Raw genomic sequence first — 24,568 nt, 5'->3', positions numbered from 1 at the left:
TACGGGCAATTTAGAATGGCCAATTCACCTAACCTGCTCATTTTTGGATTGTCGGAGGAAACCCACGCAGACACTGGGAGAACGTGCAAACTCCACACAGTCAGTCGCCTGAGGCGGGAATTGAACCCGGGTCTCTGGCGCTGTGAGGCAGCAGTGCTAACCACTGTGCCACCGTGCCACCCACACCCACACAATCCAAGGATTGTTTAAATGTTCATAGGGGAATGTTTTGAGACTGATCATAATTCTATTGGTTTTAAAGTAGATATGGAAAAGGATAAGCCTTCCATGAAAGTTAAATTTCTTTCTTAATTGGAGTATTAAGAATTTTAATGTATGAGACAGAACTTTCGAAAGTATGGAGTAGATTGCAAGTAAAAAGACGAATGTCAAGCGGAAGGGTTTCAACCATGTGATAATGAGAGTTCAGAGGCATTATGTTGCTGTTAAAGTGAAAGCTAGGGCTGGTATGATTGGGGAACAATGGATGAATTAAGATAATGAGATTCTAGTCAAGAATAAAAACAAACCATACCAGATATGGACAATTGGGTTCTAATGAAACTCTTGAAGAATACAAAAAATAGGGTTATTCTTGAGAGGGAAATCAGGATGGCAAAGAGGGGATATGAGAGCCTTGGTAGATAAGGTTAAAGATAATCCAAAGTTATTCTATAAAAACATTAAGAGCAAAAGTACAACAAGAGAGAGTCAAACCCATTAAAGGTCAATGAGGTCATCTTTGTGTTGAACCTCAGGAGACGAAAGAGAGATTAAATGAATACTTTGTGTCAGTTTTGCTGTGGAGCAAGAAAGAGGCGAGAGAACACGGAAGCAAATATTGATATTTTGAAGACTGTTCATCTTACAGAAGAGGAAGTGCTGGAGGTCTTAGAAAAATAAAAGTGGATAAAGATCCGGGACCTGATCAAGTGTATCCCAGGCTGTGGGAAGTTAGGGAGGAAATTACAGGGCCCCCAGTAGAAATATTTGTATCAGCTATGAGTGAGGTGCTGGAAGATGAGAGAATGGTAATGTTGTCTTGACTTAATAAAGGTTGTAAGAGGAAGCCTGGGAACTTTAGACCTGTGTGACTAACATTGCTGCTGGGAATGCTATTGGTACTGATCTTGAAAGATGGGCTTTACATGAATTTGGAGGGGCAGATTTAGGGGTAATCTGCATGGTTTTGTGTGAGCAAAATTGCCTTACAAACTTGGTTACATCCCCAAAAAACTCAACCAAAAAGATTGAGGGCAGAGTGATAGATGATGTTGATTTTAGTAAAGCCTTTGTTAATGTTTTGCATGGTAGACTAATTAGTAAAGTTAATCACGTGGGATTCAGGGTGAGCTTGCCAATTGGATGAAAAAAATGGTCTTTGAGAGGAGACAGAGGGTTGTTTCTTGAACTGGAGGCATGTGACCAGCAATGTTCCACAGGGATAGGTATGGGTCCACTTTTCTGTTTGTCATTTTTAAATTATTTGATTTAGAATATAGGAGGCATGCTCAGTAAGTTTGCAGATGACACCAAAATTGGTCCTTTAGTGGACAGTGTTCAATTTGGTTAATGGGCTGTACAGTGGCAGATGGAGTTTAATTAGGGTAAATGTGAGGTATTGTAGTTTGGTCAAACAAACAACGACTTATATAATTGATGGTAGGGCCTTGGGTAGTGTTGTAAAGTGGAGAGACCAAGGGTTTCAGGTACACGATTCTTTGAAATTTGTGTCACAGGTAGACCGAGTGATTTAAGAAAGCATTTAGCTTGCCTTCATTTCTCAGATCTTCGAATATAGGAATTGGGATGTCATGTTGAAGTTGTATAGGACATTGGTGAGCTTGTTCTGGATTAGTGTGTAGTTCTGGTTGCCCCGTTTATCGGAAGGATATTGATAAATTGGCGAGTGTTCAGAAAAGACTGACTGGTTTGGTGGGAATGGAGGATTGGAGTTATAAAAGTAGGCTGGGACCCTTTTCACTGAAGTGTAGGAAGTTGAGGGGTTTATGAGGGGGAGAGATAACGTGAATAGCCAAGGTCTTTTTCCTAAGGTGAGGGAGTTCAAAACTAAGGGTCATATGTTTAAGGTGAGAGGCGAAAGACTTTTTAAAAGACCTGAGGGGCAATTTTTTTTTTTTTTTTTTTTTTTACAGTTGTTCGTGTGTGGAATAAACTGCCAGAGGAAGTGATGGATGCAGGTACAGTTACAACATTTTAAAAGACATTTGGATAAGTACATGCATAGGAAAGGTTTGGAGGGACATGGGCCAAATGCAGGCAGGTAGGACATGTTTATTTTGGGAATATGGTTGATATGCACTAGTTGGACTGAAGGGTCTGTTTCCATGTTGTGACTCTGACTCTGAGAAGTCTTTTAAAGTGACGACAAGCTCAGACAGGCGGAGGGTGGAATTGGATGAGCTCAGTTCAGGCCTTCTTTCCAGGAAGTGGAGAGCCCTGAGACTATCCTGGTGGGGGTGGACATATAAAGGAATTGCATCTTCATGTGAAAAGAAGGCAGCTGGAGCGCACAAACTGGAAATTCTGAAACTAACAAAGCGTCAGAGGAATCATGGATGTAAGTGGGAAGGGATTGGACAAGGAGGGGGAAAAACTTCAAGTTGAAGTAAGAAGAGAGAAGTTCTGTGGGGCAGGAACAGGCAGAAACAGTGGGTCTGCCTGGGCAGTCCTGCTGTGAATTTTGGGGGAGAAAAAGGTGGAAGGTGTCTGTACAGGGTTGGGAACTATGGATTAGAAGGTTGTTGAGGGAAATCCCCAGAAAGGTCCCTCTGGTCCTCACTTAGCATCCTACTGCCACCTACATCATAAGCCTCCATTTCCATCACTTACAAAGAGATACAAAGACCAGACACATTCTTCTCCCCTCCTTTGTCTTCATTTCACCGGGACTGTTCCCTCTAGGACACCCTGGTCTACTCCTCCTCCATTCCCAACATTTCCTCACACCACCACAGCACCTTCCCCTGCAATCATTGAAGGTGTAATACCTGCCAGTTTATGTCCTTCCCTCCTCACAATCCAAGATCCCAGACATACATTCAAGATGAGGCAGTAATTTACTTGCACTTCATTCCATCTAGTCTACTGTATTCACCGTTCACCATATGGTCACCTCCACATTTGGAGGGACAAAACAGAAATCTGGTGACAGTTTTGCCAAGCTCCTACATTCTGTCCATTAAAAATGACCATGAGTTGCCTGTCACTTTCACACGTGTTCCCATGCTAACATTTCTGTCTCTGGCTTCCTGCAGTGTTTCATCAAGCTACAGCAAACGTTTGAAGGACAGCATCTCATTTTCTGCTTGAGGATGCTGCAGTCTCTTGGACTCGACATCAAGTTCAATAACTTTGGAGCTTGATTCCATCCTTGGATGTCTTTTATCCACTTACACCTCTGGTCCTGTCATGACATGGGTTGCTTTAGCACAGTCAACTCGTACTCTCCCTCTTTCAGTTCTTTTAACATATTACGTGGATTACTTCCTGCAAAGCACTTGAATTTTCCCCTACTGTCAGCTCTCGTTATCACTATTCAGCTTCTCTTCAGTCCTCGCTTACTGTCCTTATAATCCCCTTGTCTGTGTTCCACATTCATTTCTTTCTCCTTCTGTCTCGTTTTCTGTCTCTCCATCTATCCACTCACCACTGCCTCCACCCTCGTCTTCAGCATAAATATCACCTTTTTCCATGTGGCTATCAGCTCTGATGAAGAGTCAGGACTTGAGACAGGAATTCTACTTTCTCGCCATGGGCTTGCTGAGTTTCACCAGCTATTTCTGTTTTTGTTTAAGGTTTCAACTATATCACTTCAATGAAGGAGCCAAGCATATTAAGTTTACAGACTGTTCAAAGTTAGGATAGTTGGACACAGCCTGCAAACGTTAATGGATCGGTTAAGTGTGTTTTTTTTTAAGAAATGGCTGTAGCAGTATAATGTTGGAATTTGAATAGTTGTCCATTTTGGGAGGAATGTTAAATGTTTTAAGTGGACAGACTTCAGAATGGTCTCCGACAGGGTCACGTGGGTGTTGTCTTATTTAACTCACAAAAAGGTAATGTGCAGCTACAGCAAGTAATTAAGAAGGTAAATGGAATGCTGACTTTTAATATAACTGGGATGGGATATAAATTGGTAACTCTTGTCTCAACTGTGCAGGTTATTGGTGAGACCACTCCGTAGATTACTGTGTACAGTTTTGATTTCCATATTAAGGGCAGATTTATCTGTTTAGAAGCAGTTCACTGAAAATTCACAGCTAGGTGTTGGGCTAAAATGTCTAATGAGTAAAAGTCAGGCAGCTTGTCCCTATGCTCATTACAGTTTAGAAGAACAAGATTCTAGGGGGGGGGTTTAGAGGATTTTTTCCCCCATTATGGAATCTAGAATTAAATGGCACAATTTAAAAAGAGTGAGTCTCCCACTTAAAATGAAGATGAAAGACATTCATCTTTGGTATTCTCTTTTAGAGAACAAGAGAGGCTGAATTATTGAGCCTTTAATATATTCAGTTAGATTATTGATCATCCAAGGAAGCCAAATGTTATGAGAAACAACTAGAAAATATGAGTTAAGGCCACAATCCGATCAGTAATGATATGATTCTTTGGTGGTTTAGCAGGCTTGAGGTGCCAAATAGTCACTCCTCCCAGTTCTTATCTCCCACTCATGTGTATCTTAAGTTATTTGCAACAGGCGATAGAGATGTGTACACAGTAATGCTGACAGATGAAATACTTTGCTCAATCCTCTGCTCACTATTTTAGTTTTTGTTGTAGATGGGGTGTGGAGGCGCAAGGGATCATGGTTATGTTAATGTTTAGGATGTAGTTAAATGAAATACAGTATAGGGATATGAAGGGGAAATTGTGCTTCTACAAGAACCTTTCCTGCGTTTAGGACTCTCATTCTAATCTCTATGCCCATGGAAAATTCTTATGGCTGTGGTCCCTGAAATATATGCCAAAACATGAGATGTCATGGCAATTTTATGAAATAGATGGCAAGGGCATTTTTGACATTATGTTGCTACATCAAAGTATAAAGTTCCTTGTTGAAAGTAGTAATTAAATTCACAGCTGTGGGATTCAAGATAAGCCCCAAAGTTATCGATTGACAACACCTTCCAAACTTCTGACTTCTACCATCTGGAAGAACAAGAGCATCAGATATATGGGAACATTGATCACCCGCAAGTTGGTCTCTTCACAAGCTTTAGAATATCCTAGTTTGGACCTATGTTGCCATTTTTCAGTCTTGCTAGATAAAAATCCTGGATCTCCTTACCTTGAGCACTGTGGGTGTACCTATATCAGAATGACTGACTGCAGCAATTCAGTATGCAGTTTATAATTGTTTTCTTACAGGTAATAAGGTAGGAGTAAAATTGCTGGCTAAGCCACCAAGGCTCACGTTCTGTGAAAGAGTAAAACCAAGTCTAGAAACAGGGTGGAATTTTAAGGAACAGCTCCGAAATAATTGGAAGAGTAAGGTAAAAGATATAACTGGGCTATTCAATAACAGGCAGTTGCAAAGTGCTGCATACAGAAAAGGAAAACCGATATTGCATATGTCCCATGAATAGTGTTCAGTCTTAGTGGCTTTGATGTTAGACATGCAAATCATAGAGAACAGTGAAAACACTACAATGTAGTTGGAGGAGATAAATGTTCTTGTGCACTAGTCCAACAAAATCTTCAGTATTGAATCCGATAGCCGTGCTGCATGGTCATGTAGGAAAGAACCATGAGGCTATAGAATCTAAGCTATCTATAGGAATGCCAAAAAAAACTTTAAAGGTGGTAAAATCTTGAAATTGGGTCAATTTATCTTATTTTACTTATTTCACAAACTATGGAATTCTACTATTTCTGTGTAAGTGAACAGAAGAGAGATTAATCTTGCCAAAAGCATTCTAGATTACAAAATCATTTTTTGTGGGCCTCAAGGTTTTATTTTTTAAAAAAATTCCAACTTAAAATATGCCATTTGAATTTCCAAGTTCATACAGATCAATATTTTTGCTAAATATAGATTTTAAAATCCTTTCTGAAACATTAGCTTTAAGATTGGAGAGGGTTTTACCATACATCATAAAAGAGGACCAGATGGGGTTTATCAAGGGCCGTAGATCATCTAACAATATTAGAAGGGTCTTCAATATGATTCAAGTCTGTCATCTGGAAAGAATACCGGGAATAGTAGTCTCTTTGGACGCGGAGAAGGCATTTGACCGGGTTGAATGGTCATATTTTTTTTACTCACTGGAAAAGTTCGGTGTCTGGGAAAATGCCAGAAAGATCTCTATGTGCTAAATGGGTCTCAATATTGTACAATGACCCCAAAGCAGCCATGATTACTAACGATTTAGGCTCGGATAGCTTTAGGGTGGGTAGGGGCTGTCGTCAGAGATGTCCTCTCTCACCATTATTACTCATGCTCATAATGGCTCCGAGGGTTGGTTCGGGTAAACATAAAATGACTCTTTTTATGCAAATGATGTCCTTTTTTCAAGTAATCCTTTGATTTCCGTGCCCCGCTTAATCCAAGTAATCAACCAATTTAGTATGTTCTCAGGTTACAAAATCAATTTTACAAAATCGGAGGCCATGCTGATGGGTGGTCTTGTTAGTATGTCCAATCTAACGGACGGATCTTGCTTTCCCTTTCGGTGGTCTCTGGAGGGTTTTTTATATTTAGGTATTTTTATCACCCCAGTATTTGGTCAGCTGGATATAAAGCCAATTTTGTGCACCTATTAGAGAGGATAAGACAGGACCTTCAACACTGGGCAGATCTCCCAATACTCTGGTTAGGCAGAGTAGCTCTATTTAAAATGAATATTTTGCCTTGTCTCCTAATATCCTATGAAAATACTTCCTTTGATGTTGCCGAGACTGGCATTGCGTAAACTACATGTCTGGCTTGGTACTTTCATTTGGAATCATAGATGGCCCCTTATTAAACTAAAGAAGCTGCAGCTTCCACAAGCAAGAGGAGGACTGGATTTTCCAGACTTTAGGAAGTATCAGTTGAGCTCTTTATTAAGCTGTGTAGCGATTGGGTCTCTGGTAACCCACAATCAATTTGGTTAGACATTGAGACTTCCCAAGCAAAGTGTCCCCTCATCAATCTCTTAGATAAGATGAGAGCTATTATGGACCATTGTAAAAACTCTATTGTATTAAATACAATTAAAACCTGAAGGATAATGCAGCAAGATGACAGTAATTCACAAAAAACCTCTCCTTATACTCCTATAGTGGGAGCATGGGGTTTTCAACTGGGGCTCACAGATGCTACATTTAAAACCTGGAGGTCCAGAGGTGTTTCTTGCTTAGTGGATCTGTTCGATGGGGAGGTTATGATGTCTTTTGATCAGCTGGACCAGAAGTTTGGACTGTCTAATGGAGATCTTTTTCAGTATGTCCAAATTTGAGATTATATACAGAAGAAGACCACATTATTAGATAGTCCTTATAAATCGGATAGGGAGAGAAGAGTGTTATGGCCAATGGGTCCACCCTCGGTCAGCACTCTTTATCACTCGTTGCATAACGCGGTATCGAAAGACATGGAATGACTGATTAAAACATGGAATCAGGAATTGGGATTAGAAATCCCTTTAGAAATGTGGGATGATATGTGGGGAAAATGCCAGAAATCTCTATTTATAATAGAGTTCAAGCTATTCAATTAAAGATAATTCATAGGACTCGTATAGCACTGGAACGACTGGGGATGTTCCTACCCTAAATTTTGCTAATGTGTCCTAAATGTAAAATAGAAGTGCGCACACTCTCGCACTGCTTATGGATGTGTCACAAGATCAGCAAATACTAAGTCAGAGCAGCAAATGCTCTGACAGAAATCTTAGGAACGGAAATGGGATTGGATCCAGTATCTCTTCTCCTGGGCTTTTCAAACCTGCCCTCCCTGGATGTGCATGGGAGGAAACTATTTTCCATTCTCTCCTTTTGTGCAAGGAAAAATATCTTAGTGAAGTGGGTAGCTGAGGGCCCTCCAGGACTTTTGAATTGGCACAGGTTAATCATGGAATGTATCGCCCTTGACTTCCTTACAAATATGGTGCACCAAAAAACTGAATTATTTAATAAAATATGACAGTCCTTTTTGAACTATATAGAAACAGATACTTCGGCCATATTGTCAAGGGCTTTTATCTAGTGGTGGTAGTGGTTCTGGCTGGTCCGGGGGCCCCCGGGGGGAGGAATCCCGTATGAATACTGATTTTATTATGACTTGATAATCCATTCTGAGTATGTACTTCGTTATTTAGTTACTATGTTTATTTTGAGTAATGTAAGATATTTTATTATATGTTTTGGTTATTTGTAGGTTTGGTTAGAAGTTAGTTGAGTTTTTTTCTCTTTTCTTGTGTTTTGGTTTTTTTAATATAAATATTTAATTGTATATTAATGTTTATATTTGTTTGTATTACTTTAAGTTTGTAAAAAAAGTTTTAAACTTTCCTTTTTTCTCCAATGAAAATATCTATTAAAAAAAATATCAGTACATAGCTCAAGTTTCAGAACAGGTCTAAAACATTTAGATTAACGTTTTATAGATGAATGTTTTAGATTTGATTGAACTCCTCTCCTGAGAGGTGTGAAGAAACTTGTTTTAAAAAAGCCATGCTTGAGGTCTCTATTGATTTGATAATGTCCGACTGATGCTTGGAAATGCGTAAACTCACTGCATAATTATTAGCACATTTTTTCCACAGGACATTGGGAACTGAGTACAGTAACATAGTTAAAATGCCGATCTATATGGATTATTTCAGGGTGAAAAAATCTTGTGGTCAAGTTCAACGTGTTTCTGCTATATATGTCTGTTCAATCTGTGTAGAATCAGTCAAGCAAGCAAAAAATTGTACAGTTTTAACCTTAACCGAGTTATGTCCCAAACCACTTAAATGCGTGCTTTTATGCTGGCTCAGTATTTGATTTTCCAAAATAAGGGTTTATCCACTTTCAGTTGATGAAGCCACAATTGTGCTGATTTTCAGGTGCTGGTAGGGTCTGTTTTACAGCACAATTCAATTTAACAGACACTTGCTATGTTAATGAAACTAGTAAATGGTTGACTTATAGTACTTTTTTAAGAATTTCTTTTTTGCAACTTTGAATCTAGTTATCCATGGGTGGGAGGTAAGGCACTTATTAACATGTTTCTTTTTGGTGATAACTCCATTTTAAAAAAAAATTAAAACTGCATTAGGTTAATTAAATATATCGAATAATAACTTGTAATCAAATGAACACCACTGCATTTTAGAATTGGGGTTTATCGTCACATGTACTCAAACACAAGAGAACAGTGAAAAGTGTGCAAAATTGCCATTCCAAGCACCATCTTGGGTACAAAGGTACATAGGTAAAACTCTTAGGTACAAAATAGAAAAATAAAGAAATACAGTTAAGTACAACATTACAATTCTCCTATAGCCATGGGCCTGCAGATGCTCTATGCTAGGCTTTCCCCACAAGGGTTGTTCACCCTGCATTGGGCCAGAAGTCCCCACAGGAGCATAATCTCCCCTGTATTGGGCCAAGTCCCTCACCAACGATTGCCATCCTGACTTATCAGCTGTCATTTCTTGCTGTGTGTGTGTGTCTGCTGCTTTAGTTTTGCTTTGCTTTTTCAAATTGGTTTTGAGAAAGTCAGCAGTGATTCATTTAGAATAATTAAATGATACTTCAAGTAAGTTGTAGAATGATTTCATTGTTGTTTTGATTCTAGAGTTGGTCATTGAGCTGCTTCCCTTGTCACCATATAAGGCAAGAATCTAGGGACATCATGAACAGCTTCTGCTATCATATTTTGTTGTAATTTAAAGGTTAAGCATGCAAAATATGTATTTATAATTCCATTAACCATTTGTAGTAGAGAGTTGCTATTGGGAGAGATATTATTTTTAGATCTCCACATTTTTAAGGAAGAACTTCTTTATATTAGAAAACATATATTAAATGTACATAACCTGGGAAGGTTTTCAGGAGAAAAAACAAAAAACTATGCAACATGCTGAAATTGCAAATTATTGAAATTTATAAAGATTCGGAAACTTTAATTTGGCTTCTAATTTGAAGTGAACATTCTAATTCCATCCATTAAAACTTGCCTTTTGAGGTGCTTTATCCAACTCTATTTTAAAACCACATACTTGCATTGACAATGTCAAACAGCAAACTGTTCCAATTCATTTTTGTTTGTTTAGTATTTGAAAGCATATACAGGCATTGGGATGTCATGTTGCAACTATACAGGACATTGGTTGGGCTACTTTTATAATACTGCGTTCAATTCTTGTCTCCCTGCCATAAGAAATATGTTAAACTTGAAAGGGTTCAGAAGAGATTTACAAGGATGGTTTGACATTTTTTTTTTCCCTGGAGAGTCTGAGGCTGACCTTGTAGAGGTCTATAAAATTGAGGGACATGGATAGGGTGAATAGTCAACACCTTTTTCCGAGGATAAGGGAGTCTAAAACTAGAGGGCATACGTTTTAAGGTGAGAGGGGAAAGATTTAAAAGGGAGTTGAGGGGCAGCTTTTTTGCACAGAGGGTGATCCATATATGGAACAAACTGCCAGAGGAGGCTAGTACAGTTACAGTATTTAAAAGGCATCTGGATAGGTACACTAATAGGAAGGTTTAAGGGGCATATGGGTCAAATGCTGTCAGATTGGACTAGATCTGTTTCTGTGCTGAATGACTGACTATGATGTGAATGCAAAAGTTTAGTCTGCAGCATATTTGAGAGCACAAGTAGGCCCTTTGTTTGGAGGGCTAGAGAAGCCATTCAGTAGATTCATAGATGATCTGATTACTCCATACTCCTGCTAACCTTTCGTCTCCTTGTTTATTGAGAGTCTTAAAAATATTCAAAGATCATCATTTTCAGGAGGACACTTCTTCCAAAGAAATCTGACCATCCCCTCATTGAGTGATTTGCTGACTCAGCAGACACATATTGGCATAAAAAACCCATTAGACACTAATTTCCCTCAGAAGTAAGGGCATGATCGTCCCCAACTCTGGGAAGAGACCATGGAGGTCAGCAATACTAAGGTGGGCTGTTTTAGAAGGCTTTTGTTGGTTGTTTTGGGGTATCACTTCGGAGCTCAATTAATTTGTGTTTTTGAAAAAAACACATGAAACCCAATTCAAGATTTTGTATGTCAAATTCTAAATCTCTTATGAAAACACAAAAAAAAACTTGTGTTCGGACCTGACCTGAAAGAAATCTGTCCTGGGGAAACAGGAGATAGTTTAAGCACTTGCCAAATGCTGGCTGATTAGATTAGATTACTTTACAGTGTGGAAACAGGCCTTTCGGCCCAACAAGTCCACACCGACCCGCCGAAGCGCAACCCACCCATACCCCTACATTTACCCCTTACCTAACACTACGGGCAATTTAGCATGGCCAATTCACCTGACCTGCACATCTTTGGACTGTGGGAGGAAACCGGAGCACCTGGAGGAAACCCTTGTTACTCCTGATAGGATTAGAATGTCTGTCTGGTCTGAACCTGCATAATTAAGATGTGTTAGTCCTTTTGTCTTAACATTAGTAATCTTAGTAGAAATACTAGACCTATATAATTTGAATGAATTGAAAAATTATTGCAGTTAGTAAATAAAGGTATAGATGATATTAAACTGATCTCCCGCAGCTGGGTCGTGAGATATCATCTACTTTTATTGGTTGTTGACAATTCCTGTACAGTCAGTCATGCAGTTTCACAGAAGCACTGTTTGGATAGTGTCTTAAATGGGGTAGTGGCGCTATTTAATATGCATTTTAAAAGTATAAATCCATACGTTAGTACAAGATGGTAGTTAGTCCTAAATAAAAGTTAGAAATAGATAGGACAGTGTTATTGAAGTAGGTAGTGCATAAGGAAATTTCGAAGATAAAAAGCAGCAGACAATAGGGACATGCTGATGAGGAAACTGTTTGTTTGATATTCTGCAGCCTATTCAGGTCCTGAGAGATAGTTACTAAGGGCTAATTAATATTCTAATCTTTCCACAGTTATGAAAAGAATGGCTGGGATGGCATTGTTCTGAGTCAGTGTGGCGCTGGAAAAACATAGGTCAGGCAGCATCTGAGGAGCAGGAGAGTCGACGTTTCGAGCATAAGACCTTCATTGTTTCATTCCTTTTTGACCGTGTCTCTGCAACATCTGCAGTCCTCGCTTTGAGTTCTGAATAGGTTACAGAATTAACACTTATTCAGGGGGTTGCCTTTGGTACAGGAACAGGTCTAAACACTACTTGCAGCATTGGGATGATAAGAACTTAAAGGTGTAAAGAAACAGTAATGAATTAGTAAGGAATGTTTAATTTAATTTATCCTGAAAGAGTAAAATATACTACAAAAATGTGATTTTATGAATGGAAACTCGGTATTGTAAACACAGCACTTGTGAGTTTGTATTGTGACTCATAAAACAATATCTCTCAACATTTTTATAAAATTCTTTGCTATTGGAAATGATTTGAGGCAGAGACTGTTGAATACGCTGAAGGAAAATTGCTATATCTTCATCTTAAAATAGTTAAAAATGTTAAGTGAGTCTGAGATGCTTGAATTAGTTATAAATTGTCCTAGCCAATATGGTGGCATAATTGTTTCCTCTAGTTCCATGATGAATGGGTCAAATTCCATTTTCATTACGTTCACAAGATATTTTCCAAATTTCCATCCCTTTTCCCTCTCTGTTCTCTTCCCCATTCCAATTTTATGAATCATCATCTGCACTTGTCCATGAAGAGTAAATTCAGAAATGTTTTTGAGTTATAATCCAGTGGTACTCATGTGGAAAATTCCAGCAAATTCATTAATCTTATTATCAAATGTGGTCTGAACAAATGCCTGAGACCTAATAAAATGAAGGCCCATGTGAAATATTAATTAAGGGCTAATTGGGTGAGAATTGATTTTGTAATAATCAGTCAGGTGAGTGTTTTCTGGAGTGTAGTTAACTGAAATAAAGCTCTCACCAAAAGTATGGACTTGGACTTTGTATTTAAACAATGATCTTCTAGTGTATAACAAGTGGCAATTCACTAGAAAATTTGTCTGATTTTTGACATGATCCAAACACCCTCAAAGCATGAGAGAGAGAGAGTTGGGTAGTGCAGGGTTTAGAGTGCAACATATCCCTCTTTGACTCAATTTTATTGGCTCCCTCCCTGTCTTCCTATCTTCCTCTGTTTTTTATTATTGCTGCACTGCCCTGGTGGGTAGTGCATGGTAATTGGTATTTAACGTGGTGTGGTGATTTGGTGGTTTTAAATTTAAAAAAAAAAGCCCTGTTGCAAGTGGCATGTGGAACATTTTCTACTTTATTCTGATTCAGGTAGCCTGCAATGCTAAATTTATCCTCCAATGTGTTAGTTAATAATGTGTTGCAGATTCTAGCAGTTGTCATTCAGCATGTTTTAAGATTCATGATTGATTGACATTTACTGGTTAAAATCTTTGTTTACCTTTCCATCTTTCCTTTCTCAAGATCCTCAATCATGTTATTGTCACAAGGTTCCATACACACCCCTCCCAACACTGCTTGTCCGAAATCCTTTTTATCTGATCTTCTTTCTTTAATATCCAATTTATCACCACCTGTCATGTCTCATATTGTACCTTGTCCAAATTTGCTGCATGCGCGCTATCCTGAATTTCTGTTTATTCTTCCCCCGATTCATTGAGTTCTACATGTAGTTTTCCACTCACTCCATGAACTTAATTCCCATTGCCTGCTCCCCAGATTCTTGTATTCCATATGTATCCTTTGGTTTTGGTACGGGTAGCCTTTTCTACATCCCACCATTGGCAAAACCTTCAAACAACCTTCATTCTTCTATCTGGGATTTCCTGCCTAAAGCTCTACCCCTGCATTGGCTGTTCATTTTAAAAAAAATTCCAAATCTACTCCTCCAGGATGGCATTTTGCACAACCCCCTACTGCACACAACCTGCTTTGGTACCCATTTCTTTATCTCCTTAATGTCTATAATTTTTATCCTTTAATTCTCCTCATGAGGGACATTTTCTATTTTCAAAATGCAGTAGAAGTGATAAAAATTTTAGAGCATGAGTATTGATGTGCTGTGTGAAGAGGAGTCAAACCTATCTCGGCAGCAAAGACTGCCTGCGTTTTTATTGCACTTTTCACAACCGCGTGTCATACCAAATTGCTTGATGGTGAAGTATATTTTGAAATGTTTTTGCCCGTGTAATATCAGAAAGCCAACAGCCAGTCTGTGAAAAGCAAACTCCTACTAACAACAGTGTGATAATGGCCAAAAAGCCTACATTCTGTATTGCTGATTGAGGGTTCGATATTGGCTATCACATCAAGGCTAAGTAGCCTGCTGCTGTCCAAAATAACACCATAACTCTTCTACACCCATTGAAAATGTTGTCAAGACTTCAATTTTAGACTTCCTCAGGACTGCAGTAAAGTGTCAGTCTTCAGTTTTGTGTTGGAATGGGGCTTAAAATGACATCCTACACCCTCTAGTGAGGATGCTAGTTACCAACCTACAGTTGATACTTCATAAAACAAATCCACATTTAATTTGATAGTTCTTGTTAAGGTCCACACATCTGTGACCCTTATCTATGATAACTGTTTTTTTTATTTTGAAGACAAACCAATTTACTCTTTACTCCAGGGACAGGATTTTATTCTTCAGCTCAGGATGTTGGCATTAAATGAAGGTCACAAGCTTGTGGTGGGTGTGAAATGTGCATCAGTGATCTCCCCAGATTAGTCAATTAGTGGTCACAGCTTGCAGTCCGATTAATAATGATGGATTGGCTTTCAAGGGTGGGCAGCCAATAGGAACGCTGTCAGCACGAAAGAAGCACCATCTTGCAGCTCAATAAGGAAGCGAGAGAGACTTCTATTTTTGAGGCACTCTCTCTGAAACTTATTAAACAACTAAATTTTTTAAAAGTTTCTTTTTTCATCAGGCTACTATCATGGAAGGAGAATCTCTCCGCTGGGTGAAAGCCAGCAGGCAGTACAGGCTGCAGTGCCTACCTGGAGCACTGGTCCTATGGCCCGTCACCTGGAACCTCATCCTCAATGTCACAGGATGGTGACAGGAAGCAGTGGGATCTGAGGAGCAACTGAATAGATCTGTCAGAAACAGTTCAATTACCTTTTTTAAATACCTTCAGTTAATTCTACTTGAGGGCTGGGCCCCCCCAAACCCCACCCCCAAACCTTTATTCAATCCTGGGTTACAGCTGAAATGTTGACATTTCCACTTCCTGATGCTGCCTGGCTTGCTGTATTCTTCCAACTCCCTGGTTGTCTCCACCTCCCTCCATTTCAACACCAACTCCTGCCATGATGCTGGCTCCTATCATGATCTAGTGTTTGTATCCCCATGTCAGTCTGTCGTCTTGTTTCAAGCAATTTATTTAGCTATGCATTTTATCATTACAAATAATTAAAAGAATTGAGAATACTTAGTTTAAACAAGTTTTTTGGCACTTCTAACAACAACAATTAATATATATGTTCTGTTACATGTACATGACCAGAACTTCCCTATTTAGATTGGGTTCCAAAATCAATTGTGAAATTTCACCAAAGTAACTTAACAGAAACAACAAATAAACGTTACAACGTGGTCACTACATCACAAGCTATATCTTCCGCAATATGATCCTTCTGTTCTGACAGACTGTCAGAAGCAGCTTTGAAAACTTGACACTAACAAATTTTCCAGTTTTAAAAAAAAAAAATTGGGCCATTAACAATAGACAAATGCACTCGGGGCATTTGACAGTCTCTGTATGACCTCGAAACTAGTATTAGTTGTCATAAAACCGGTTTGACAACACAGAGCAATTACGGCATATGTAAACGAAAATGCAAAAAAGGCTTTTATATTTAAAAAAAAGTTTCCTTGTGGCTGCATTGGTGCTTGCTTTTATCTTTTGATATATCAATAATTGTCATGGTGATCTCCCTAAAAGCATGACCTCTGGGAATTTATCATTGTCTTAGGATCCTATCCTTTCTGCAGAAGTTGCTCATGGAACTCTTCCATTTTCAGCTTTAATGAACCATGTGGTGAGGGAATTGATTACATGATGGAGTTTCTCATTACTTTATTCATGGAAACAGAGTTACTTCCTGCAGGATCCTTTCCTTTGAAGTACTAGCTTTTCTACCAGCACACCAAAAATTGTTTAGAACCAATAATGGCCATGTCATTTAATCTTGAGCAACTCGCAAAAGGTAGAAACCATCAGCCCATGACATCTGAAATCATCCTGCTGATACAAATACACTAAAACAAAAGGCAAAACTTTGCAATTACCGGAAATCTGAAATTTAAACAAAAAACAAAGATATTTAACACTTCAGGCAGCATCTGTGATGAGAGAAACTGACCTTTCCAGAGATGTTGGTGTCTGTCCAGTTTGTGGTTTTTATTATTGTTATAAATATAGCCAAGTCTATTTAACATTTAATGCTGCTCAATTTTACTCCGCTTAGTGTGGGAGAGGGTTGAAGGAAAGTTAAACTACTGGGTTCAGAAACCTGACTCTTTCAAGTTGATCTAAAAGTTGAGCAAGGATCATGCATTGAGGCTCCCAATAAAGACGTAAAAATTATTAGAAGAATTTTACCCCAGCATTGGCAGTCCAACAAGGCCCTTTTTTAAATAAAGCTTCTCACAACTTAACACTTTTTCATTTTCATGCAGTATTTAGTACATCTCTAAAGTTTTCAAAATGCAATTCAAATGGGAGATTTAGTATTCTTTTAACAGACATTTTGTTCTGATTAGTTGCGTAGTTTTTTTTTTGTTTATTCATTCACGGGATGAGGGTGTCGCTGACTAGGCAGCATTTATTTCCCATCCCTAATTACCCAGATGGCAGTTAAGAGTCAACACATTGCTGTAGGTCTGGAGTCATTTGTAGGCCAGACCAGGTAATGATGGCAGTGACCTTTTCTAAAAGGGCATTAGTGAACCAGATGTTTTTTTTCCTGACCAATGGCAATAAATTGGTGGTCATTGTTAGATTCTTAATTCCAGATATTTATTGAATTCAAATTCTACCATTTACCATGGTGGGGTTTGGACCTGGGTCCCCAGAGCGTCATTGGAGTCTCTGCATTAACAGTAAGGTGTGTACTTTATATATCTTGTAATATCATTTATTTTCAGAATTTGATTTTGAAATAGGAGCATATGGGTTAAATCCTTCGTATAGGAAGGGAGATGAATAATTGATTAACTTTCCAGTATTTCTGAAGCTATCTTTTTTAAACCTATATGTGAGAAACACTTTCAGTAGTGCTTATGGGGATTTTTTTGTTTGCATTGGAAGAGTTTAACAAGCATACCCTGCTTTCAGTTAGAAAGATAAAGACTTTTTTGCCTAGTGCAAATGCTGATGGCTTGAAACCATTTTGGTTGTGATTTGCAGATGTCCTGACTGAAGATGGATGTATGAAACAGTATCCTGGAACAAGGAGTTAGTTCAGAAAAGTTAGTGATATGCTAACTTAGTATAAAGGTTTAGTTTGAAAATTCCAGATCAGTAGTGTTTAGTTAACAACCTGAGAGAATTATTTGAAGCTGAAAAAAGCAAGATTAGTTGTGTGAATACTGAAGGAAGAGACTATCAGACACTCGTGACCAGGAATTTAAAGCGTTTATGTTTGGAGACTGTAAAGAGATGCTGATGGGATGGATGAGATATTGTAGTTGTTGGTCAGTTCACCAACCAGAATCATTTTTCTGGGATATTGTGTTTTATTGGTCTTTGAATTCTTCCACATTGTTAGATTTTTAAAAAGCTTGGTCCATTTTATTTTATTATTACCTTTGCATGATGATCTGCTTTATTATTAAAACCAATTATACAGCAATGATGCTTATTTTTCTATGTAAGACTACCTTGTTTAGTTTTCTTTTTAAAAAGTATGGTCTATTAAACTAGATTCAAGTCTGAAATTTGACTTTTCTGGTAATAAAGTCATCTCGGATCATAATACTTGAAAGTTCAGTTGTACACTCCTCTCTGAATTTGATCAGTCTTTGTCTTATTATTGTTCCAATGCTGGCTACTTTTTCTTTTGACTTCAGAAAGAATGAACATTCTAACTTAAGTGTCTTACAAGTTATAAGTAGAGTTTAATTGTAACAATCCTTCATTGAATACAAAAATTTTCTCGTGAATGGCATCAAGGTGATTTTCATCAGTGCAATTCTACCTGAGGTAAAGCTTTCAAGATACTGGAAAGTATAACATCAATTTGAATTGAACTTTCCTGTAATAGTTTTGTGTAGTCAACAGTAGATGGTGACAGCGTAGTTTGCCTGCTAGAAATGGTGGGGAATGAAAATAAAGCATTGGGAATTGGGTTCTTGTGCCAGTTGATAACCAGGTGAAAAGAAAGACTTGCAGGTGTTCTAAAGGTAGCAGAGCAGTTGCACATTTTAGTTAGAAGCAATTGCATTGTAAGTGTATTAAATAGACACTTTGCAAACTGCTATCAGAATTGCTCAAAATAGGTACCACGCTTAATATGGTCCAAGTAGTGTGTTTGTAATTGAAGTGTGTGGAAATGGTAAATAAACAGTACCATATTTACAATCTGGGCATTATTTAGAATGATGTTTCTTCATAAATAAACACATCTCTGATTTGTTTCCTCATGTTATCCAACTCCAATTCTTCAATATCCATTCTAGTAAAAAGCTCCTCAGTAAATTAGAACTGCACTTTCAAACTTCCAGTTGTTTAGCTTTTATCCTTCATGTACTATCACCCCTTCAGCTTTCAATCTGCTCAGCCATTGCACTGCCTTCACTCTTTGCAATCCTAGTGAAGCCTTCTCTTTCTCCAAACCCGACAATTCCATCACAAACAATCCTGACTCCCTATCTCAAATATTGAAGTCGAAAGTATATACAATGGAACTTTTGTCCAACTGGATTACATGTTCTAGCCTCTTCAGCTAGATTTAAATGAAGCACTAACAAGTCTTACTATCCTGTGTCAAATGTGCACACGTCAGTTTTTCCTAGTGAGCAAATATAACTAACTCTTGCCATTTTTTTCTTCATTATCAAACATATTCTTTCAGCCCTCTCAACCCACTCCCACAAAGAGTTTAAAACTTTTGTCACATTCTACTCCTGGCCATCAATCCTCCCTTCATCCAGCCCAGCCTCTGGTCTTGGTCACTTTCTGGCTCACTGAGTACTGGCCAGCATTGGCTCTCTCAGATTGCCAACTGCATTTAAATCTGTTCCTGGAGGTTACATCACATTGGCAAGATCCTGCTTGAAACTTGCCTGTTTTACCAAGATTTTTAGTTATCACTGCTATCTTTTGGCTCAGTTGTATTTTTTTTAATGAGATAGGATATCTCATATAGGATCATGTCCTGACTTAGAAATAACCTTGAGGTTTTTGAAGAAGACAAGTGCACATGAGGCATGCTCAAGCTATTCATTGGTTATATTACATATATTGTATTTAAAACACTGGTTTGTGGAATTGTTTGAGTCCAAATCTGTGCTTTCCCGCCCCACCCCCACCAACATATTTCAATGTCAAAGTCGCCTCCTACTGTACAGGGCAGATGATGGGCCAGTTCTGCCTGAGTTGTGGTCTGTTTCACGTTCTTCTATACACCTGTATTGCCTGACACTTTGGGAATATTTTTCCTTTGTCACTGCCTGCCCTGTACTTTGATGTGATTTTATTGATCTATTTATAAATAATTGTGTAATTTAAACCCCATTGAATAAACTTCTCACAGTAGGATTATAGGCTTAATGCAGTCAACAGAGCAACGATCCCAATTGGCACAGATACTTTAAGGTTAACCATCACTTTTAGATCAAGTATATTACTTAACAACAACTTACATGCTTATGAATGAAACACAGATGTCAGTGTTTGGACAAAAATAAATCATGTTTGGTTTGGGTGCATAAAGTCTTGGCAGTCTGGGTTCTTCAGCAAAATCCTGGTTCTTGCACTAGCCAATGTTTGAATCTCTAAGCTGGTATTACGTACAAGTAGACTCTTGCCTTCGAGTAGAAACAAAGGCAGAATTAAGTTTTGCACCAGGTATATTTCTGATTGAACAGTGAAAGTGTTTGGACCCATTTATTGGGATAGGGAAAGAAAATAGGATAGCTGCACATGAACCCCTAAATGTTCTAATGGCAGCTTTGGTACTCCCCTTGGGACAAGCCAGTCTTACAATTTGTTTTCTTTCTCTGCTTTCAAAATAATGCCAGGATTGTCCACTTCAATTCCAGGAATTGGGTACTTATCACAGTCGGCAAATGATTTATCTTGTGCATCCTGCAAGTTTTTGTTTTTGGATGTGACTCTAATTTAGAAGTATTTACTGACAGGTATCCTAACTTAAAGTAAAAATGTTCCATCTACATTTTACTAGAAGTTAATGCTATAAGGGCTGAGTGACCTACTCTTACTCCCAAATCTTCTCTTCATAGGCTAGATAATTCAACAGTAAAATGGAATGTTTTGCATGTTCCAAATTCTCTCTAGCTTGGAAGTTAAGTTGAAAGATAAACAGCAAGCTTAGGACATCTTTGTTTTATATTTTGTCCATTATTCTGAAGCTAACATTTTTCAAATTCTTGTAATTGTCCACAACAGATACGGTTGATGCATCATTGTGGTTGATTACATTAGAACAAAAGAAGTAGAAACCATATTACTTATGGTACATTTGATTTTGTATAAAGACATTGAATATTTCTCACTACATTATTTTTGTCTAATCCAGTTTTTGACCAGTTGTTTTATCCTTATTTACAGTTGAAACATTTCATTGTGCCCTTTAAATTCATCTTTGTATGCAATTTTTTATTCAAAGTGAATCCTTATTAGAATCATAGAGATACACAGCACAGAAACAGACCCTTCGGTCCAACTCGTCCATGCTGACCAGATATCTCAACTCAACCTAGTCCCACCTGCCAGCACCTGGCCTCTATCCCTCCAAACCCTTCCTATTCATATACCCATCCAAATGCCTCTTAAATGTTGCAGTTGTACCAGCCTCTGGCAGCTCATTCCATACACGTACCACCCTCTGCGTGAAAAGATTGCCTCTGAGGTCTCTTTTATCTTTCCCCTCTCAACCTAAACCTATGCCCTCTAGTTCTGGATTCCCCCATCCCCGGGAAAAGACAGTCTACTTATCCTATCCATGCCCCTCATGATTTTATAAACCTCTATAAGGTCACCCCTATCCTTAAATGCTTCTAACATTTTATTTCTTTATTTGCAAAAGCTGGACATTAATTCCCATTCTGAAATTTTGATGTAATAAGTTATGTTGTCAGCATATTTTGAAATCAGTGGAATATGTAATAATCTCCAAAAATACTTTTCTACAAAAAAAGCTTAGATGAACAGTGGCTGTTTGTTTAGTTACATAAACAAACCAGTGTTAGATGTGTTCAGCTCTAAAGAAATTTGAAAGGACAATCCATATGTAAAATATCAACAGGAAAAAGAACAAACCATAGATGTAGATATTAGTTAGAAAGTCTGCAGGGTAAACACAAACCATGTTTTTGATAGAGGACATGCTGTATTCTTATTGACATATATTTGAGTGTCATGGAATTCTCACTTCTTTTGGATAATGTTTATACTACAATATTAAACTTGTATGCAGTTATTTGGACAGCCTGGTGTCAGTGGTGGGTGGCCAGTGGACCTGTCATGGATGTTGGGTCCTTGTAAATATGCTAATTTAATTCCAACTGCCAGCTTTATCCTTTTAATGCTACTAATTTGTCATATTTGTGTCCAGTTGCATTTTGAAGTTGTAGTAGAATATACATTTCAGATTTTGATCGGTCTGTGAACTAGTTTGTTGTCAATTATATGAACATCTGTAGCTTTTGGTAATAAAGACCTACTTTACTGCAGAAATTGAGTTAGTTTTGCCTGAACTATCAAAATCCGTCATAATTTTGAATACCTGGTGGGCTTCTCTACAACCTTTTTCCTATTTGAAGAAGAATCTCAGCTTCTGTGATCACCTCACATAATTGCAGTCCCTCATCCCAAGTTAATTCTGGTAAACCTGTGCACCATCTCCAAGGCTTTGACATCCTCAAAATGCATTGCCCATAATGTACACAGTACTCCAGTTGCGACTTAACCAATAATGTGTAAAACTTTTTCATGGCTTCATTGTTTTGTTTTGTATTTATTGCCCCTATTCATAAAAACAAGTGCACTCTTCACTTTCATAATGGTCTTATCAACTTACTCATTTAATCTTGCACTTGGTTTTCTAGAGTACCTTCTGGACCATGCTGCCTCAGTGGTGTTCATCCCAAAGAGTATCACTTCACACTTAACTATTTGAGGTTACATGGACCTGTGTACCTGCTCATTTCACCAGTTTTTGTGCTCCAAATGTCTGGGGGGTCTTCTAACTTTTACTTTGCTAAATTTTGAAGCACTTGCAATCTTTAAAATTGTACTCTCTTGTGGCCAAGTCCAGATCATTTTTTTTTCAATTATCCTAACGCTGATCTGGGGAGCTGAAAATGTGTTGCTGGAAAAGCGCAGCAGGTCAGGCAGCATCCAAGGAGCAGGAGAATCGACGTTTCAGGCATGAGCCCTTCTTCAGGAAGGACTGATCTGGGGAATGCCATTATATACCTTTCTCCAGTGTCATTCCCCAGTATATTCTAAATTGCTAACTTTTAGAAGCAGATACATAAACCTGCAAACTTGGTGGCCTAAGGGTTTTCTGAGAGTTAACTTGGAGATTGGAGAGGAGTGTGGTATCAAAGAGGGAACAAGGGAAGCATTCAAACTGATATGAATTTCCCTGAAACCAATTCATAAGGATATTGATGCCAAATTTATTGGGTCATTCAGATACAAAGACATTGGCTCAATCTCTGAAGTTAATACACTGTAGACCACAATGTTGAATATATAATAAACATAAACCATTCACCTTATTTGGAAAAGTGCTTTGAACTTTTCAAAAATAGTGTAGTGAGACAGCCATGTTTGTCTAATTTTAAAATCTGCAATAGCTTTCTGTGGATGGAAAGCTATCAAACTGTCTGCAAATATTCAAAACAGCCTAGGTACTTAGCAACAATAGCTTTTAATTAGAAGGTTCCAACAGTGAGGACGTCTTCCAGAATCATCTTCAAATTGAAGTTCATGGGAGAGCTAATCTTCTAACAACTTTACAGAAAAACCCTCTTAGTTGCAAAGAATCCTTTGCATTATAAGACCGATCCTCACTTCAGTTTTAAAGCATCAACTTCATTCAAGCAATCCAGCTAAGCAAATAGTCTGTAAACTAGAAACTGAGTTGACTCCTAATTTGTTCTAGTTTTGCTATGTATACCTGTAATCAATCTTTATGCAGGTAAGGATAACTGTGTAAGTCTTAAATTGGGACTAAATAGCCTTCTTTAAATTAAAATTCTCAAAAGCTAGCTACTCAAATTACTAGTCAGTACACACTGACAATACAAAAACTTCTTGCCTCTTCCATTTGAATTCTATGCTGAAGCACATACTGAACACTGTTGGGCCATTCAGGAAACCACGTATTTACTCGTCTTTCTGTCTATAGTACTATCTTTTAGATAAGCTGTCACTATCATTCATCTTTTCTACTTCTAGATCCAGAAAGATTTTTGAATGTCTATTTTTTACAATTCTTGCACCACCTTCATCAGCCATCACTTCCTCTTATTTCTTCAAAAAAAAAGTTAACTTTTGTCAGATCCGATTTGTGGTCAGTAAATACTGCTGCCTGTTCCTTTTTTTTTAAAATAGCCTACACTTCTCCATTTTAAAAGAAAGTCCAGGAAAACTCCTGGATAAAATGATATAACTAGTCACTTGAGCCATTCTCCCAGCTTTTCAACTAACAATGGGAGATTGAGAGATAATCTGTGGAAACTAACAAATGGTTTGATAGATTTTATAAATTCTGTGGGTAACTAGATCCTTTTTATAGAAACTGAATAACTACCAGTTTTTTTCAAATGACTCCCACTATCCAATGTTTCTTGTTCAATGTGAAACATGCTAGTTTTGAAATAAGGGTTTAGTAGTGAGAACTGAAAATGTGTTGCTGGAAAAGCGCAGCAGGTCAGGCAGCATCCAGGGAACAGGAGAATCGACGTTTCGGGCATAAGCCCTTCTTCAGGAATGAGGAAAGTTTGTCCAGCAGGCTAAGATAAAAGATAGGGAGGAGGGACTTGGGGGAGGGGCGTTGGAAATGTGATAGGTGGAAAGAGGTCAAGGTGAAGGGGGTACTTGGGGGAGGGGCGTTGAAAATGTGATAGGTGGAAAGAGGTCAAGGTGAGGGTGATAGGTCAGACTGGGGTGGGGGCGGAGAGGTCAGGAAGAAGATTGCAGGTTAGGAAGGCAGTGCTGAGTTCGATGGATTTGACTGAGACAAGGTAGGGGGAGGGG

The 24,568-nt window shown here is 38.2% G+C and overlaps 1 protein-coding gene across 2 annotated transcripts in view; it reads left to right on the top strand.

Moving 5' to 3' along the window:
• The window catches only part of macc1 (MET transcriptional regulator MACC1), an 85,457-nt gene that overhangs the window by 4,994 nt on the left and 55,895 nt on the right, over positions 1–24,568 (top strand). Inside the window, exon 1 of one of the 2 annotated variants that reach the window (XM_043689785.1) lies at positions 24,456–24,467. The exons of the other annotated variant lie outside the window; for it this stretch is intronic. The gene's annotated coding sequence lies outside the window, so the exon portion shown is untranslated. Of the gene's footprint in view, positions 1–24,455; positions 24,468–24,568 lie in introns of those variants that run through there. 2 annotated transcript variants of the gene reach the window in all.

This window comes from Chiloscyllium plagiosum, chromosome 5 (assembly GCF_004010195.1).
Source record: "Chiloscyllium plagiosum isolate BGI_BamShark_2017 chromosome 5, ASM401019v2, whole genome shotgun sequence".
NCBI lineage: Eukaryota > Metazoa > Chordata > Chondrichthyes > Orectolobiformes > Hemiscylliidae > Chiloscyllium > Chiloscyllium plagiosum.
The sequence above is the reverse complement of the archived record's forward strand: the minus strand, read 5'-3'. Positions and strand labels throughout refer to the sequence as shown.